Genomic DNA, 20837 nt, shown 5'->3' on the forward strand with positions numbered 1-20837 from the left:
AGGTCATGAAATCTCGGCAAAGTTTGGGATAATTTTCCTGTAATATCACGCTAATCCCAAAAAAGGAAAGCAGCTTCTTCTGACACACTGGCTGTGGAAAAGCCTTGATAGCTCGGATCTTCTCTGGTTGAGGCTTGATCCCATCCTGGGAAATGGCATGTCCCAGGTAGGCGACTTCATTCTGAAAGAAGTGACACTTCTCTAGCCTCAAAACCTGTCTCTTATAACCTCCAAAGGACATCCTCAATGTTCTTGAAGTGGTCGTCCTAAGTGGCTTCCAGAACAATGATATCGTCCAAGTACACCATCGCACTAACCCCTAACAGCCCCGTCAATACCTGATTCATCACCCTTTGAAAACATAATGGGGCGGCTTTTAGTCCAAAGGGAAGAGCTGTAAATTCATAGTGGTCCTCGGGAGTCAAGAAAGCAGTTTTCTCGTAGCCGTGAGATCTGTGGGATCTGGAGATATCCCTCCTTAAGGTCGATATGGGGGAGAGGGAATCTATCATCTACCAAATGTTTATTTAGCGCTCGAAAGTCAAGCCAAAAGCGAATGGTCTTGTCCTTCTTCACAACAGGGACGACAGGAGCATTATAAGGGGATCAAGATGGGCGGATGATCCCCTTACGAATCAGATCACCAATCACTTCCCGTATCTCTTCTCTGAATTTCTCAGGAATGGGGTAAGATTTGCGATATACAGGAGGTCCAATGGTCCTAATCTCATGGAAAAAGTGAGGCGTCACGGTAAGTGGATCCCATGGTAAGGCAAAAGCATTGTCATATTTGACCACTACAGCGGTCAAAGCTAGACTCTCCTTGCCATTTGAGTTTGGGAAAAACTTCCCTACTTCCCGTCGTAGCTTACCATCGCGTAATCTACCCCCTTCCTCGGTCGCCTGCACCGCTTCCATTGATACATTTGCTCCGCCATCTACCAGAGCGATCTCCCCGAGGAGGGTAAGTTCTCCAACCACGTGGTCTTTCTGGATCTCAAGGGTATCAGGGCCTAAGTTCAGGAACGGGATTTTGCATCAAGCCTTTCCATCTTCCGTCCTGAGCAGCTTCACTACCCCTTTGGCAGAGCAGGCTGGTATTTCCAGCGTATGCACGTGCCGTGAACAGCCCCGAAATGGCCTGAACTACGGGAGCAAGCTTGTCTGCCCTCTCTAGTACCAAACCTAGTGTTCTGCCTGAAAACCCTGGTACCCATTGAGCCTCGATGGTTTTAACTGGAAACGTGACTGCCTAGCTCTCCCCCTGAGGGCTTTGCTTCTCCTCACAGAAGGTGAGAATTGGCGTTTTCCGGAGCACTCGTCCTGCAAGGATTACAGGGATATCCTTGCCCTCCACTTGAAATATTAAAAGACGGAATGTTAAAGTCACCCTGTGTGCAGCGAGGGACTCAATTCCCAAAATCAACTTAGCGGGAAGACCCTCTGCAGGGATGACAAAGAATGTGTGGATAAACTGGAAACCCGCTAGGCCAAACCTTACGGCAAATTTGCCAAGGTTAGGCAACTCCGAACCATCCACTACTATGATTCTGGTGGAGCCCACCTGGCATCCTTCCCCGTCAACGGGCAGAACACTTTTATGAATAAGAGATACTGGCGCCCCCGTATCTAAGAGTGCGCAAACGGAATGGGTGGCGCTTGATTCTACCAGCTGAACTGTCACCATGGCCAACCTACCTCCAGCATTATGAGCACTGGAAAAATCGACGTGGACAATTTTCACGTGTGTCCCATGCTTGACAGTCATCTTGGGGCAGACTTCCCTCTGCGCGAGAAGCTTTTTGACTGGCTAAGTTCAGACAAACCCGACTGGCCATAATTTCTCACACGATCTGTATATTCGTTTCTTGCACGACCTGCGCCATAGTTTCTCATACGACCTGCAACGCCACAAGCATGGCAAGTCGCGCTTGCCTGACTACGTGAGGAAAAGAGCATGACTTGATCGAGTGGCCCTTTTTTTTTCAATGGGCGCAGTAAGAGCACCACCTCTTGTGGACACTGCGCCCGCAGTTCCGTTCCCACGCGTGTCTGTGTCCACCGGCCGTGTGAGTCGATGGGGAATGGTGGAGGTGTAAAATGTGATTGTGAAATGGCGCCCGTGGGCGGGTAAAGTGCTATGGGCGAGTCCTCACCGCCCGCGTAATCCTAAACGTGGCACGAGAGATGTAAGGTGACTGAAGCAAACACGAATGTTCTGGTGCTCCGTTTATTTGAAATATGTGAAATGTTACAGAGCAGGATTTGCTACTAATCAACAAGAAAGTACCGGGTGAGGACACTTACTTTTTTGGATCGATGCCAACTTCGGTCGTGTGTGGCCGTGTATATGGATAGACTGAACTCCCTTCCCAAGCCAAACGGCCTTGCTATGTGCCAGGTGCGCTCCAATGCTTGGGTAACTAACCAATCATCTCCCAGGGCCACAATCACGTGACCCAGCCGAGGTGGCTTGGGGTGGAGTCAACCCTTGGGGCACGCCAAGCTATAAGGTCCGTTGACTCTAACACTTAGTAATTTTCATTCTTCTGTAGGCTCCATGCCTAGTCCTTCATTCAGAGCTTATGGGGTGAATTAAATTAGATTGATTTTTCTCATCTTCTTCCTTCTAAGTAAATACACTTGGTTTTTTATCTACACCAAAGGACTCCCACCTGGGATCCTCCTACACTCACCAAGCCAAGCCTGCTCCGACGTCACAATTTGATTCATACAATAACTTTGAACGTTACAAATAAGTGCCACTCTTTAAGGGCGTGACTTTACCTCCATGCACCAATAATTTTTCTCCTCCTCCACCCTTTTCTCAAATCAGAAAGACTGTTATACTATCTCAAGCAATACTGTTTACGCAAGCAGTCGGTCCCAAGCTGAGCGTGGCTTGTATGTTTACATTTCGTCAATTCAGCACTCTCTCGATATCCTAACCTATGTTTACAAAACACAAGACGGCAGGCGAGAATATCCAACTCTGCACTTCCTATTCGGCCATTGTTTCAAAATATTCAAGTGATAAAATTTGCATATCTTTTCACCTACCCCTCTATCAACTTAAATGTCTACCTCTATCTACCGGCCTCTTAAACAAGCCGAGATGCCAACCAGAGAGCCAAAGAGACCGCGAAAAGTTCGCGTGGTGGTCTGGACAATGAGGTTCCATGTCCGCATTGAGAGCAGGCGCCAAAACTAACCACATATTGAGTTCGTGAAAAAAAAATGCCTTGATAGAATCTGGACGGGAGAGGGCGACGAGGGGAAGGGCGAAGTGGGGAAGAGGGGAAGGACGAAGGAGCGAAGAGAGGAAGGGCAAAGAGGGGAAGGACGAAGGGGGAAAGGGGAGGAGATAAGGTGGGAATGTGGGAAGGCTGGAAGAGGGGAAGACAGGAAGGGCGACGGGGAAGGAGGAAGGCGGAAAAGGGAAAAGGGGGAGAGGGGAAAGGCGTAAGGGGGAAGGTCGAAGGTGGAGTGATGAAGGGGGAAGGTCAAATGGGGAATGATGAAGGGGATGGTCGAAGGGGGAAATGATGGAAGGGGAAGGTCAAAGGGGGGAATGATGAAGGGGAAAGGTCGATGGGGGGAATGATGAAGGGGGTTAGTTGAAAGGGGGAATGATGAAGAGGGACGGTCAAAGGAGGGAATGATGAAGGGGAAGGTCGAAGGGGAATGATGAAGGGGAAAGTCGAAGGGGAGAATGATGAAGGGGGAAAGTCGAAGTAGGGAATGATAATGGGGAAGGTCGAAGGGGAGGATGATGAAGAGGAAAGGTCGAAGGGGGGAAGGGAAAGGGGAAGTGAGGAAGGGGAAGGGGAAGGGGGAAGGAGGGGAAGGGGAGGGAAAAGGGAGGGGAAGAAGAGGAAAGGGGAGGGGAAAGGAGGGGGAGGGGGAAGGAGGGGAATGGGGAAGGGGTAATGAGGGGAGGGGGGAGGGGGAAGGAGGGGAAGGGGGAGGGGGAAGGAGGGGAACGGGGGAGGGGGAAGGAGTGGAAAGGTGGGAGAGCTAATGACGGGAAGGGTGGTGGGCGAAGGGCGAATAGAGGGGAAGGGCGATGGAGGGGAAGGGAGAAGGGTGATGGAGAGGAAGAGGGTGGGACGAAGGAAAAGAGAGGAGAAAGAGGGTATAGTAGGAGGGCAAAGGAGGGGGAAGGCGAAGTAGGGGAAGAGGGCAGGGCAAAAGAGGGGGAAGGCGAAGGAGGGGAAGAGCAAAGGAGGAAAAGAACGAAGGAGGGGAAAGGCAAAAGGGGAAGGGTGAAGGAGGGGAAGGGGGGAGTGTGATGATGGAGAAGGGGGGAGGGCGAAGATGGGGGAAGGGGGAAGGCAAAGGAGGGTAAGGGCGAAGGAGGGGAAAGGGGAGGGCGTAGGAGGGGAAGGAGGGAGGGCGAAGTAGGGGGAGTGCGATGGAAGGGGAGGGTGAAGGAAGGGGAGGGCGAAAGAAGGGGTGGGGCGATGGAGGAGGACGAGGGAGGGGAAGGGTGAAGGAGGGGACGGGCGAAGGATGGGAAGGGCAAAGGAGAGGAAGGATAAAGGAAAGGAAGGGCGAAAGTGGAAAGACGAAGGGGAAGGACGAAGTGGGAAGGGCGAAGTGGGAAGGGTGAAGTGGGAAGGGGGATGGGCGAAGTGGGAAGGGGGATGGGCGAAGGGTAAGGGCGAAGTGTAGATTTTTTGTTTGTGATCTACACTGAGGCGTTGAGACAAACAAAGTTGTGCTTATGGTCTTTACTCTCCTCGTCTAGACTGCTCTACATACTCGGAGCCTACCCCAAGGGAAAATCTGGCAGTTGCCCTGATTTTATTTACATGCACATGGTGGCTGTTGCCTCAACAATTAGCTATATACATTTCATTTTCTGCTATTTACCCCTTACTCTTATTGCTACACTGTACAATGCGTGGACTGAGTATGGAAACTCAGTATTTATGCATGGATTACATTTTTATAAATGAGAACACATGTAAAAAAAATTATTTCACGTATGCTGATTTTGCAGTTTGGCAATGTTCGACCAGGTGTCCAGCCGCTTGGTCCAGATGTCCTCGTGAGGTTGCGCTTGGCCCAAATGACCACTGTGAGGTCAAACACAATAGGGGGTCCCTTGAGAGTTCTCTGAAGATGTCAGACGTTCCATTCTGTATTAAATACGTGAAAGGATTGAATATTCCTCTCAATCATCTTGCAACAGATGCTTGGCTCAGCTACCACTCACTGACCACAGTGAGGTTAATGCTCAAGAAAGAGGGCTTTGTAGCATGGAATTTAATGAACCATGCCCTTGGTTCAACTTCGCTGGTGGCAGGATTCAAACCGTCCTCACCTCGACCTTCGCCGCAAGTAACGACGCCCTAACCCGCTCAGCCAGCGAGTTCCTAAAAAGATAAACATGTGGAAGTAGATATTATTTCCGTTCACCTAGGCAAAATGCACTCATATGAAGCCATCGCTCGATAGACTGTAACGGGGAGGAGGATAGGAGGTTGCAGTGGAGAGGATAGGTGTTGGTCTTCTATTTTAGGGATAGTATGAACTGGTGAAGGAACAGTCTCTACGTCGAGGCCACGGACATGATCTTTGTGCAATACGGTCTCTGTAAGATCGTGCAACCTGAGTGTTTTGACATTGTTATTTGGCTCATGCCGATGATAGGATAAGGTCCGGAGGACTTAGGGGAGAGCTATGAGGTGGGGATCTGGTTGAGGGTATAAACAATGTCTACATGTTCAAAGGTACAAGTTCTGGCTGATTTGTTAAGCAGGTGGGCCGTTTCGTCCTTAGTCAGACGAAGAGTATGTATTCATTTGAAAAGATTATTGAAATTTGTTACTTTGACCTTGACATAATCATTGAAATTGTAAATTGGAGGTAATTTTGAAACAAGAAGGTCATATAGGGGTATTTTGTTATAACCAAAGAGGACAAAGTGAGGTGATTCCGATATTGACCTGTTAATGGAACTATCTATGCAAGCTTGAATCATGGGGACCTGTTCACTCAAGAAGGATGAAGATCAGAAGCAAGGTGTCGAAGAACCTTAAGAACCATTCTATTCTAGTGTTCAACTAATCCATTATAACTACGGTGATAAGCAGTAGTGTTGCATTTTGTGATATGAGAGGATCTACATATATGCGAAAAAAATCATTGTTGAACTCAGAAATCAGAATTTTGAATGTAGAGAAGGGCATATGAGTTTGTCATTATGGATCTTTACCACGTGTTGTCTTGTCTGGTGGAGAGGAAAAAATACAGAAGCGTGAAAAATGGTCGATAAAGACAAGTATTGGTTTCCGCTGTTAGTGGTAACTAACAGATTAACAACAACTGTGTCGATTGGTTTACAAGCGGTAGGGTAAGTTAAGATTGGATCATGACCTCTGATATGACCTTTGAGAGTTGCACAAGAGTGAGAAGCATCAATGTGTGAGTGTATATTCTTCCTGATGGTTAACCAAAAGTAGGGCAATCTGGCTTGTGTAACGAATTTCTCCTAGCCAGGGTGTGTGACAATGGGGGAATTGTGTGGAGTTTTAAAACCTCAGGAATAAGGTTCATAGGGACTACGAGCTGAAACACTGACCAGTTGAATTCTTGTTTGTTGTAAGTTGATGTTGTTTTGTGATACAGTATGTCATCAACTAACGTGGAATTGTCGAGATTAGGAGGTAAATTATCTATATCAATTGTATCTGTAGATTAGAGGAAGTATATAACACGTTTCCAAATACGGTCTGATCTCTGCGCTGAGGCTACGCGCGCTTGTGTAAGAGTTACTGAAGTTGGATTTTGATTGATGGCCGCGATATGGCGACTGAGAGCGTCTGATACTAGTTTCACTTTACCTTGAACAAAATGAAAGGTGGACATTAATTCTTGTATGATGATGAATCAGCGGGTAAGTTTTCCTGAAAGATTCTTTCCCTTAAAGAGGTGTAAGATTGGTTGATGGTCTCTGTAGATGTGTATGTCGTAACCAAGGGTGATCTCTTTGAAATGTTTGAGTGTGTATATAATAGCTAAAGCTTCTATGTCTGTGACTGAATAATTTCATTCGTGTTTGTTGAGTGTGAGGCTAGCATAGGCATGTGGTCTGAGTTTTGTGACATGTTGTTGCATGAGGACAGCGCCAAGTCCGGTGTAGGACGCATCTGTGTATATTGTGAAAGGAAGCTTGTGGTTTGGGAAGGCAAGGACAGATGCCGTGGTTAATGCTTTCTTTAAGTCATTAGAAATATGCATGGGATGTCCCTTATTGTACCCTTAAAGTATAGGGTCTCAGGTTCAGCCATGGCTGACGATATGGGATCCTGTTACGGTGGGTTGTTTTGCATTCCTCCGACTGTCTGTTTTGGGTGCGGAAGTTGCGTGTGGGAGAGAAATTATTTTGTTGTGGGTTCCTATTATAAGTTGAAGGGCTGTGGTCGTGGTGTGGGTTTTGGTGATTCTGTTCTCTGATGCTAAGTCATGGGCCGTGAACTCAGTGTGCATGCCAACGGGCGGGGGTTTTGAGCATGACACTCACTATCAGAGTGAACAAAGGTATTGTGAATTGAGCATGATTTAGCTTATATGTTGGGTCTGGGAATGATTTGATTTTTTTTTTAAGTCTACGGTATCTAAAAGGTTATAGGATTTATTAGGAACAGCAGGTGTGCCCTGCGTTACTTAATGGACTTTGGGGTTTTGTCTGGTTGATACCTACGTTAGCTGAGTGGTTGTAGGAGTTGTTGGTTGTATTGTAGGTTGTACTTGGAGGTGGCTGGTCGTGCCTGATTGTTGAGTTCTACACTCAGCATTGGAGTGTGAGGTTATGTTGTGAATGGAATATATTGTATTTTAACTTGGGCATTGCCTGCAGTCCTGAGTAGTATTGTGGGAATCTGTGTGGTGATAATCACACCAGGCAGTGCCATGAAGGTTGTTGAAGGGTGGCCGTGTATTACGGGGGGTGGATGGGTTGGTGTATTGTTGATGGACGAGATTGTATATATCTTAGCTGGTTGAGCTTTACTGAATTTATCTATCTCGATTTTATGTGTTATTTCAAGGACATATTTAGAAAGAAAATGTCATTTATCTCAATGGCAACTCTGAGGGCCTCCCTCACACCTTATGGGCAAGGCTATGAAAAATATGGCGAGCTCAAGGAAATTTGCAAGGCCTTCACTTTTAACACATTTTACACCAAGGGTGTTTGTTGTGACCCATGGGGAGGAGCTGGTAAGGGAAGCTTGGATTGTTTTAGACACTTCCATGACCTGTGCCATAATAGAGTGAAATGAGGAGGGGGGTTACGCATGAACTCTATGAGCTTGAATATGAAATGAATGTTGTTGGTTGTTTTGTCACTGAATAATTTCCTGAGTTCTGTGCAATACTCCAAGTATGAGAGACCAGACTCCATTTTGGTTTCCAAGAGGCGAGCAAGATGACGGTACTCGTTGTGAGGATCAAAATGTCGATTAAGAACCCTGATTTTGTGTTTGTCCTGGGTTGTATTATTGTTAGAAAAATGGACATCACACGCAGCGATATAGTCAGAGATGCATATACCACTGGCCTTCGAGAATGTTGGAATGACGGGGATGTAGAAGCAGAGTTTTTTTTTTTTTTTTTTTCAACCGAAGATTTTGGTTGCTTTACTCCAACTCGTTTATTTACACTCAGCTGGCCACGACGTCGGATCGGTTCCGAAGCTTCAAAATTCGACACAAACAAACGAGTGGTTACAACCGATGGATGAACTCGTGACGCACGTCACAGGTTGGGAAACAGGTTGTCATGGAATAGGGCAGTTGGGAGAGCCCTGCGCAAAACACATACATACATACATACATACATACATACATACATACATACATACATACATACATACATACATACATACATACATACATACATACATACATACATACATTACATACATACATACATACATGCATACATACATACATACATACATACATACATACATACATACATACATACATACATACATACATACATACATACATACATTCATACATACATACATACATACATACATACATACATACATACATACATACATACATACATACATACATACATACATATATACATACATACATATACATGCATACATATACATACATACATACATACATACATACATAATAATATACATACATTACATACATACATACTGCATACATACATACATACATTACATACATACATACATACATACATGCATACATACATACATACATACATACATACATACATACATACATACATACATACATACATACATACATACATACATACATACATACATTCATACATACATACATACATACATGCATACATACATACATACATACATACATACATACATACATACATACATACATACATACATACATACATACATACATACATACATACATACATTACATACATACATACATGCATACATACATACATACATACATACATACATACATACATACATACATGCATACATACATACATACATACATACATACATACATTCATACATACATACATACATGCATACATACATACATACATACATACATATACATGCATACATATACATACATACATACATACATACATACATACATACATACATACATACATACATACATACATACATACATACATACATACATACATACATACATACATACATACATACATACATACATACATACATACATACATACATACATACATACATACATACATACATACATTCATACATACATACATACATATCCTATTCATACATAGATACGTACCCACCAACGGCCATATGTACACTACAGGGGTAAACCGTTCATAGAATATAGGGGTTATGAATTTGAGCTGGAGGACTCGTACGTGGTAAGATGGGTTTTTTAGATTGAATGTTTGTTGTAGTCTGAGAAGTACTGTTTTTTTTTAATATATCACGCAATAGCGTCATACAGTGGGGGGAGGTTTTCATAATGAATGTGGGAAGGCAACTGGGATGCACATGCTTACACACGTACTCATACACTTATATATACACACATACAATGCATGAGTTGCAGGTAACATAATATAGGATACTGGGTATTGTACATCCATCCAAAAGGGAAGTAAGCTAGAGATGTCACACAGGGTATCAGGTATTATGAAAACCCACCAAAGCGGGGGTAACGGACAAGTATTTCATCTAATTTATTTTGTGATAGGAGATGACGACAGATGGCATCTAATGGTAGTCCCTGGGGTAGTAGATGTCTTACAGTGGGGCACGCTAGGCAGTAGTGCTCGATGATGTTGGCTAGTGGAGCGTGGCATAGGCGACATTCTGTGAATACAGGCTCGCCCTCCACACCGGCGACCTGCCACTGTGGACGGTAGCCTAGTCGCAGTCGGGCCGAGACAACATTGTGGCGACGAACCATAAATCCCCTGCGGCAGTACGTGTATTTGTGGCGGCATACAGATTCGTAGTGGGTGATGGTGACACTGAAGGGTCTCTCGGTGTCCCATCGACGTTGCTCGGGTAGAGGTGCAGCGGAGCGGACCCTGTCGAGGTAACATGGCAGGGAGAGGTCGTCCATCACCACGACGGGGGAGTCGGCAGGCTTCCTTTACTAGGCGGTCTACTTTGGTGTTATGCTGTAAACCTACATGTGAGGGAATCCAAATGAATTTAATGCAGAGATTACGGATAGTCAGTAGGGATAGAAAGGAAAGGATTTCTTGTACAACAGAATGGTGAGTGGGATGAATAGCGGAGAGGGATTGCAGTGCAGGCTTAGAGTCACATATAATGAGAGCATTAACTCCTCTTTGACAAACGAGACTGATAGCATCTAAGATGGCGTATAGTTAGCACAACGTGGAGCTGGAGTGATCTCGGAGTCGACGGCCGACCCAGCCCTCAGGAGGCGGCGGTAGGTCAGGTGAGAAGACTGCTCCTCCAGCTGCACCATCTGATTGTAGTGATCCTTCATTGTAGAGGCGATGCGAAGCAGTGATGGAGGATGTTACCTGGATAACATGTCCCAAGGCCAGCTGTAGCTGTAGAAGAGGTGGGTCACATTTTGCTGTAGGAGTGCGTGCAAAGCTAGATGCGGAGGTGGGGGTAGTAGTTAGCCGTCCAACGCGGTGGGAGCACGAGAAGGCGGAGGATGTCCGACTCGTGGGAGTAATGTTGGATAATGCTGCGGAGGGGGTAATTGTCTTGTAGCTTGTGCTGCCCGGATTCTCTTGTGAATGCAGGACGATGCAGTGAAGAGGGATTACCTCGTAGTAAGTGATGGACGAGGAGTGTTGGAGCTTTGACTCGTAGTAGATGCTGGACGAGAAGCGTTGGAGCGTTGTCTCGGAACAGATGGGTGACGCAGGGAGAAGGCGACAGAGTGGAAGGGCGACGGAGGGGAATGGAGGAAGGGGGGAAGGGCAAGAGGGGAAGGGGGAGGGGGAATGGAGGAAGGGGGGAGGACGAAGACGGGAACGGTAAAGGGGGAGGGGGAAGGAGGAAGGGCGAAGGGGGAAGGGCGATTGGGGAAGGTGGGAGGGGGAAGGAGGGACGGGGAGGGGGAGGGTAGGGCGAAGGGGGAAAGGGAGAGAGGGAAGGTGGAGGGCGAAGAGGCGAAGGGTCGACGGAGAGGGCGAAGAGGGGAAGGGTCGAAGGGGAAGGAAGAAGAGGTCAAGGTCGAAGGGGAAGGGGGGAAGGCTGAATGGGAAAGGGAGAAGCACGAAGGGGGGGGGGAAGAAGGAAGGGAAAAACGCGAAAGGGGAAGGGAGAAGAGTAAGCGGGGAAGGGCGAAGGGGGTAAGAGGGAAGGGCGAAAAGGGAAGGGAAGAGCGGGGAAGAGAGAGGGAGAAGGGCGAAGGGGGGTAGTGCAAACGGGAGGAAGAGCAACGGAGAGAAGGACGAAAGGGGGAAGGGCGAAGGGAGAAGGGGGAAGTGAGAAGGGCGAAGGAAAAAAGGGCAAAGGGGAGAAGGGCGAAGGGGAGAAGGGCGAAGGGGAGAAGGGGAAAGGGGAGAAAGGCATGAGTGAGAAGAGCAAAGGGGAGAAAGATAAAGGGGAGAAGGGCAAAGGGGAGAAGGGCGAAGGGGAGAAGGGCAAAGGGAAAAAAGGTAAAGGGAAGAAAGGCAAAGGAGAGAAGGTCAAAGGGGAGAAGGGCGAAGGGGAGAAGGGTAAAGGGAAGAAGGGCAAAGGGGAGATTGGCAAAGGGGAGAAGGGCAAAGTGGAGAATGGCAAAGGGGAGAAGGGCGAAGGGGAGAAGGGCAAAGGGAAGAAGGGCAAATGGGAAAAGGGTAAAAGGAGAAGGGTGAAGTGGAGAAAGGCAAAGGGGAGAGGGGCAAAAGGGGAGAAGGGCGAAGGGGAGAACGGCAAAGGGGAGAACGGCGAAGGGGAGAAGGGCAAAGGGGAGAAGGACAAAGGGGAGAAAGGCAAAGGGAAGAAGGGCAAAAGGGGAGAAGGGCGAAGGTGAGAAGGGCAAAAAGGAAGAAAGGTGAAGGGGGAAGGGCGAAGGGAAGAAAGGAAAAGGGGATAAGGGCAAAGGGGAGAAGGGCAAATAGGAGAAGTGCAAAGGGGAGAAGGGCGAAGGGGAGAAAGGAAAATGTGAGAACGGCGAAGGGGAAAAGGGCGAAGGGGAGAAAGTCGAAGTGGAGAAGTGCGAAGGGGACATTGGCAAAGGGGAGAAAGGCAAAGTGAAGAGGGGCAAAGGGGGAATGACAAGGAGAGGAAGGGCGAAGAGGGGTAGGGGTGAAGAAGGGGAAGGGTGAAGAAGGAAAGGGGTTGAAGAGGGAAAGGGTGAAGGGGGAAATGGCGAAGCAGGAAAGGGCCAAGGCGAAAGAAGGGCAAAGAGGTGGACGGCGAAGGGGAAGAAGGGGAGACGGCGAAGGGAGAGAAGGAGCGAGAAGGTGGAGGGCGATGAAGTAGAAGGGGGAGAGTGAAGGGGGAGAGCGAAGAGGTACAAGGGGGAGAGTGAAGGGGGAGAAGGGATGATGGCGAGGGGGAGAAGAGGAGGGAGAAGGGGAGGGAGAAGAAGGAGAGGGAGAGGAGGGAGGGAGAAGAGGGGGAAGGGGAGGGAGGAGGGAGAGAGAGAAGAGGAAGAAGGAGCGAGAAGGGGGAGAAGGGGGAGAAGGTGAAGAAAGAAAGGGGGAGGGAGGAGGGGTAGAAAGAAGGAGGAAAAGGAGGGAGGGAGAAGAGAGAGGGAGAAGGAGGAGGGAGAATGGGTGAGGGAAAAGGGGGAGGGAGAAGGGGAGGGAGAAAGTGGGGAAGGGGAGAAGGGGGAGGGAGAAAGGGGAGAGAGAGTGGGGAGGGAGAAAGGGGAGGGAGAACGGAGAGGGACAAGGGGAGGAAGAAGGGGGAGTGAGAAGGGGAGGGAGAAAGCGAAGGGAGAATAGGTAAGGGAGAAGGGGAAAGGAAGAAGGGGGAGGGAGAGGTGGAAGAGGGGGAGAAGAAGGAGGTAGAAGATGGAGGGAAAACGGGGAGGGGGAGGAAGAAGAGGGAGGGAGAAGGGAGAAAGGAATGGAGAGGGAGTGAAGAGGGAGAGAAGAGGGAGGGAGAAGAGGGAGGGAGAAGGGGGAGGGAGAAGGGGGAGGGAGAAGGGGAAGAGAGAGGGGGTAGGGAGGTCGAGGAAGAAATGAGAAGGAAGTGGAGAGAGAAGTAGGCAGGGAGAAGGTGAAGTGAGGTGGAGGGAGAAGGGGGAAGGAGAAGGGAGACGGAGAAAGGAGGAGGGAGAAGGGGTGAGGGGGGAGAAGGGTCGAAGAGGGAGAAAGGAGCGAATGGGGGAGAAGGGGCGAAAGGAAGAAGTAGGGGGGTGAGGGATGAGAGGGAAGGGGCGAAGGGGGGAAAGGGGTGAAAGGGGAGAAGGGGAGAATGGGGAGAAGGGGCGAAAGAGGAAAAGAGGGAGGGCAAAGGTGGAAAGGGGAAAAGGGGAAGAGGGTAGGGCGAAGTGGGAAAAGGGGCAGAGGAAAGGGCGACAGGGGGAAGAGGGAAGGAGTGAAGGTGAAGGGTGAAGAGGTGAAGGTTAAATGGGTGAAGAGGTAAAGGGGTAAGGGGAAGGGGTGAAGAGTGAAGGGGTGAAGAAAGGGTGAAGGGGTGAAAGGGTGAAGGGGTGAAAGGGTGAAGGGGTGAAAGGGTGAAGGGGTGAAGGGATGAAGGGGTAAAAGGGTGAAGGGGAAGGGTAACGGGTGAAGGGATAAGTGTGAAGGGGGAAGGAGAAAGGGTGGAGACGGAAAGGGCGAAAAGGGGAATGGAGAAGGGGCAAAGGTAGAAGGTGGAAAGGGCCAAGGGGCGAAGGTAGATGATAGGAAGGGCGAAGGGGCGAAGGTAGAAGGTGAAAAGTTCGAAGGTCGAAGGTGGGAAGGGCGAAGGTGTGAAGGTCAAAGGTGGGAAGGGGTAAGGGGGGAATGGCGAAGGACGAGAGGCGAAAGGGGAATGGCGAAGGGGAAGGGGGGATGGCGAAGGGGAAAGGAGGAATGGCAAAGAGGAAAAAGAAAAGGAAGGTGAAGGGGGCATTGGCGAAGGTGAATGGGGGGATGGCGAAGGGGAAGGGGAAGGGGAAATGGTGAAGGAGGGAATGGCAAAGGGGGGAATGAGCAAAGGGGGAATGAGAAGAGGGTGAAGGTGAGAAGGTCGAAAAGGGAACGAACAGAGGGAGAAGGAGGGAGGGGCGAAGGGGGAATGGGAGAAAGGGGAAGGGGAGAAGGGGGAAGGGTAGAAGGGGGAAGTGGGAAGGGGAAAAGTCAAAGGGGGAAGAAGAGAATGGCGAAGGGGGAAGGGGAGAAGGAGGAAAGGGAGAAGGGAGAAGGGGAGATGGGCGAAGGGGGAATGGGCGAAGGGGAAAGAGGAGAGGGGCGAATGGGGCGAAGGGGGCAGGGGCGAAGGCGGAAGGGGCGAATGGAAAAGGGGAGAAGGGGAAGGGGAGAAAGGGAAAGAGGGAAGGTGAGAAGGATGAATGGAAAGGGGAAAAGATGGGAGGGGGAAGGGTAGAAGGACGAAAGGGGAAGGGGAAAGGACGAAGGGAGGAGTTCGAGGGGGGAAGGACAAAGGGCGAGGGACAAAGAGGAAGAACGATGGAGGAAGGACGAAAGGGGAAGAATGAAGGGGGAAGGACGAAGGGGAAAGGACGAAGTGGAGAAGAGCGAACGTCGACGGGGGAAGGACGAGAGGAAGAACGAAAAGGAGAAGGGGGAAGGGAGAAGGGGGAAGAGCGAAGAAGGGTGAAGGGGGAAGAGGGAAGTGCCAATAGCAAACGGGGAAAGGCAAAGGGAGAAGGGCCAAGGGGGACAGGGAAAGGCAAAAGGGGAAGGGTGATTGGGGAAGGGCAAACGGAAAGGGCAAATAATTGGAAGGGCAAAAAGGAGGGAGGGTAAAGGGGGAAAGGCAGAAAATGGGAAGGGGAAACGGGGAAGGGCAACAAGGAGGGAGGGTAAAGAGGGAAGGGCAAACAAGGGGGGGGTAAAAGGGAAAAGTCAAGCATGAGAGGGTAAACAGGGAAAGGCAAAAAGGGGGAGGGTAAAGGAGGAAGGGAAACAGGAAGAAGGTTAAGGGGGAAGGGCAAACAATCAGGGGGAAGGTATAGAGGGAAGGGCACACAGGAGGAGGGGAAAGGGGGAAGGTAAAGAGGGAAGGGCACACAGGAGGAGGGGAAAGGGGAAAGGACAAACTGGGGGATGGTAAAAGGGGAATGGCAAATATGGGGAGGGTAAAGGGGGAAGGGGAAACATGGGGAGAGTAAAAAAAATAAAGGGAAAGGCAAAAAGGGGAGGGCAAAGGGGGAAAGGGTGAAAGGATAAAGGGTGAACGGGTAAAGAGTGAATACCAGAAGAAAGTGTGATGGGAGCACCAGTAACGTTGGTTATCATGACCTTGGTAACGTGGTCCTCACGAAGAGTAAAAGAGTGACCTCTAAAGCAAGATGTCTAACGCGAACAGAATCAGGTTGAGATAAGACGTCAGAACCAATTGAAGCATCTGAAATGCGAACCGGGACTCGAACTGCACTAGAAGGACTAATATAGTCTCGCCTACAGCAACAGAAGCACAAGAAAGTACTGGAGACCCTAAAAAAAATTAACCCTTGGAAGATGAGTGCCTGGTCAGACCATGCGCAGGTGGACTATGTATAGAAACTTGCCTGTATATTGCAGAAATGACATTATTGTCAAAAGTAACCATACGGAGCTGAGGAGATGTGTCTATGGCATAAGTTACTAAAGTGTCAAAGCACAAAAGACAATCACACTGAAGTATGAAATCAGATACTACCACAAAGCTAACATGAAACGCTTTGGCACGGGAAGAAAGCCTCAAGGGAATGTAAATAGATCCACTAATAAAAGGGAGAGCATTGTGTAGCTTGCAAAACACTACAAGAAGATGACAATGGTGCGTTATACAAAGCCCTGGGAGTAGAATATGTCTTTTTACCCATAAGACTACATTCTGCCCCAGTGCCTACTGTTACAAAAATAGGTATCTGGTCATCGTAACACTGAAAGGTAAGGAGTTAGGAAGAGACAGCAGCCACTAAAGGGAACTGGTGATTTGTATTCAGTCTTTGGAATTTTTTATACGGTCGATTGTGAAAATGGGACTGAGTATGTTTGGGAATTTAGCTATTTTTTGCTCTAAGCTTCAAAATCTTAGAACACTGATCAGAAGAATGGCTACACTGTCCAAGGGCATGACAGTAGCTATATTGAGACTGAAATGACATTCTTGAAAAATCATGTGTGATGCTAGAAGAGGAATTAGCGAAACTTCCACGAAAAGAAGTCTACTTAGACTTTCGCTCATGATGCTTACAGGAGCCAGAAAACACCAGAATGTAATAGGGTAGTGGGAGAAGCCATAGTTGGAGCTGCCATTATGTTATTATGGAAAAAGGAAATAACTTTGTCATTAGACATATTGAGATGATCACTGATAGAGGGGCAGTTACGATTCGACCACTTCTGAGCAACATGCCTATAAAAGTAGAAAAGTTTCACATACAGACCAATTATCAAACACACATAAATGCTGGCGTTGTCTGCTTGGAGAAGGATGTTTGCGTCTTGGAAAGCAGGATAGAGAACACAATAAATGCAGTATGGCTCTCATCCACACAGGGATTAGCTGCCGATCAATAGCAACGCACGTGATCCTGGCTCACACACATCTACAAGAGCATGGGAATATAATTTACATAAAAACGGTGCTATTGTTTAAGTTAAATTAGTCTCTTTTAGCATACAAAGACTAATAGAAAAATTTATTACTGAAAGGGGTAACTATAATATATATATACAGACAATATGGCAGTCTCACAACACGCCAGTTAATGAATCTTACATGGACTCGGAACTCAATACTCATCTGACAACATCTACGTGCGCAATGCTGTAATAGGTAGAAAAACTGCTGCAATACATTGAGAAATCTCGTAGTACCTGGTGATAACAATCTGGACTGACGTAAACGTAGCTAGCAACAATGAGACGAGCTAAATTTTGGAGGTGAAAATAGCTTGAATCAATGCCCAAAAGTATAATACGAAGCAGTCTATATTTTCACTTTTTGCACTTTCGTAAAAATTACTGATGGCTATCGAATATTTTGTCTGAACCTAGCTGTAAAAGGGAGTGGAGAAAAAAACATACGTGCCGAAAAACCCGAAAACCAATAGTTCAATAGTGCACTAGTTTTGATACTATATCACTGAATTGACTCACAAAATAAAGTTTTTAACCGCTGCCACCCTCTTTGTAATGGTGAGTTAATTAGTCACAACACAATAATATGAAAATCATTTGGACAAGAACACGGCACAGGTGTGTGTCCTCAACCAAGGTAAGAACAATAATGTCTTACTCAGCATGGGTACGCTCAGTCGCGCGGGAAATACCATTACGGAAACCCGCTAGGAGGTACATACATATATCGACATAGTGCTACATATGCAACACATTATATAATATTATAAACATATTCTGTACACGCCTGCTACAGGGGGTGAAAAGGGGAGAAGGGCGAGAGTGAAGGCAATGGGGGAAGGGGCGAAGGGCAGAGGAGGGAAAGGACGAAGGGCAAAGGGGAAGGATAAATGGCAATGGGAGAATGGGGGAGGGGGAAAGGGGGCGAATGGCAAAAGGGAAGGTGCGAAGGGCAGAAGGGAAGGTGCGAAGGGCAAAGGGGAAGGGGTGAAGGGCAAAGGGGGAAGGGGCAAAGGGCAAAAGTGGAAAGGTAAAGTAGGAAGGGTAAAGGGGGAAAGGGCAAAGGGGGAAGGATGTAAGAGGCTGGCAGATAAAGGTAGGCAAGTAAGGTAGAGAGGTAGGTGGCGAGAATTTCATTTCATGACTTGGATGTTTGGTAAATAATAGCTGCGAAGGAGTTGCATAATCTCGCTCCTCGTCTAAGGCTTAAAAACAACCGTTAGGGACCAGATTTTATTGCTGTATTATGTTGATCCAACTAATTTAAACTAAGCCAGTCATGCATCGATATCATGATAGCTTGAGCAAGCAGTATTGCTTAAGACGTTTGTAATAGTCTTTCTAATAGGAGAAAGGATGGAGGAGAAGAAAATTTTATTATTTCATGGGAGTAAAGTCACGCCCTTAGGGGAGACACTTAGATGTAGAGGTAAAAATAATTGGACTGCGGAAGTCGTGACGTCGGTGCGAAGTGGCTTAGTAAGTAAATTGAGGATTCCCGTTGGGAGTCCCTTGGTGTAAATTGACAAGCCAAATATAATATTATTCGGGAAGAAAAGAAGGAAACTTTTACCTCCGTTTAATTCACCCTTATAAAGAAAGATTATTACGTAAGATAGTGATGAAAAGAAAGTTGAAAGCGAAAGAACAAATACAAAACCATAGAAGGGAACATTAAAAAGAAATAAACCCTAGTTACTACAGTCGTAACGGAGGTGACGGAGGTAACAGTGGTGAGCAGGTAGGGGCGAAACAAGTGATTAGAAAACGCTTCCGAAGAGACAACACTGGTGCATCAAACTACAGGACTTGTACAAGATACGGCTACGAGTGTACGGGTACACCAATATACAGTGCACGCAACTACAACCATGCAGTGCACAACTACAATCACAACTTCAACCACAACCACAACCACATCCACATCCACAACCACAACGGCAACCACAACCACAGCCACATCCACATCCACATCCACATCCACAACCACAACCACAACCACAGCCATGGAGCCAAGCGTATGCTGACTCCAAGGGACGACAAGAAGAGTGAACAAGAGAGGTCTAAACGAGCTACTACTACGAGGAATAAGGGGACGAGCTACTACTACGAGTGAACAAAGGACTACGAGAGGTGCTAGGAAGACGTGGTTAATGTACGTGTGAAGGACGAGCTGTACGTGGAGGAAGATTATGAGGAGGCAGTCGATTCAAATCGACTTTAAAAGCGCTGAAGGTGTGACTACAGGCACGAGGTTCATACCTCAAATGTCAATATTTCCCAAATTCACAGGTGATGAAAACACCATAGGAGTTAATAGGTTTCTCAGTTTCATCGACACTTTAATTGTCACTAAAAACATAACAGATGAAAAAGGGAAAATAGAAAGTTTAAAAGAAAATGTAGATCCTCAGAAGGGTAGAATTAGGCTTATAATCAAATTCCTGCAAATGAAAGATATCAATCAATATGAAGCTTATAAGAAGGCACTCATTAAACATTTTAAGTCAGTGTGATCAGGATGCTATCAGGTCTTTGGTTAGAATGATAAAGAAAAAAAAAGTGACGCAGACACAGAATAGTTAGCAAAATTTGATAGATGGTCGAAGGACATGAATTCTATATTGGAAGATTCAGATTGGATGGAAAGATCTAGTAACAAAATGAAAGATTCTCAGGTAACAAAATGAATGGCCTTCGCATTGTTGATAAACAGCTCTAACGAAATAACAGCAGAAAAACTGTATAAAGATCTTCAGGTAACTATGAATTTAGAAGAGGTAGATTATTTTCTTCAATGTTATAGTGAATCTAAAACAATTAGTCCATATGTGACGACAGTGGGAATGCAACAACAGAAACTAGGAACTCCAGAAGTGATTATATAAATAGAGGATCTATAATCAAACTAATGCAACGAAATAACGGCAGAAAAACTGTATAAAGATCTTCAGGTAACTATGAATTTAGAAGAGGTAGATTATTTTCTTCAATGTTATAGTAGATCTAAAACAATTAGTCCATATGTGATGACAGTGGGAATGCAACAACAGAAACTAGGAACTCTAGAAGTGATTATATAAATAGAGGATCTATAATCAAACTAATGCAACGAAATAACGGCAGAAAAACTGTATAAAGATCTTCAGGTAACTATGAATTTAGAAGAGGTAGATTATTTTCTTCAAGGTTATAGTGAATCTAAAAAAGAAAAAAAAAAAACAATACTCCATATGTGATGACAGTGGAAATGCAACAACAGAAAGAAACTAGGAACTCTAGAAATGATTATAGAAATAAAGGATCTGAACTTAGAGTTAGAAGCACTTCAAGGAGTGCTAGAACTAAATATTAAAATTGTAATACCTGGGGTAATAGAGCACAAGAGTGTTATTATCAAACTATTTTAACAAATTGCATATATGAGGGTCATGATGAATATCATTTAAGGAACCCACCTCTATGTTTGTATCATCAGAGGATAGAGTGTAGAAAAGCAAAAATTCCTATGCACCCAGAAACAAGAGGAAAAAACCTCAGACACATAATAAAACAACACTACAGAGCTAACCATAGAAATACACATAGACAGTATTGTGTTAGGGACAAGATTGATAGAAGGG

The sequence above is a fragment of the Oratosquilla oratoria genome, chromosome 43 (assembly GCF_046742065.1).
Source record: "Oratosquilla oratoria isolate Oo_2021 chromosome 43, ASM4674206v1, whole genome shotgun sequence".
NCBI classification, from domain to species: Eukaryota; Metazoa; Arthropoda; class Malacostraca; order Stomatopoda; family Squillidae; genus Oratosquilla; species Oratosquilla oratoria.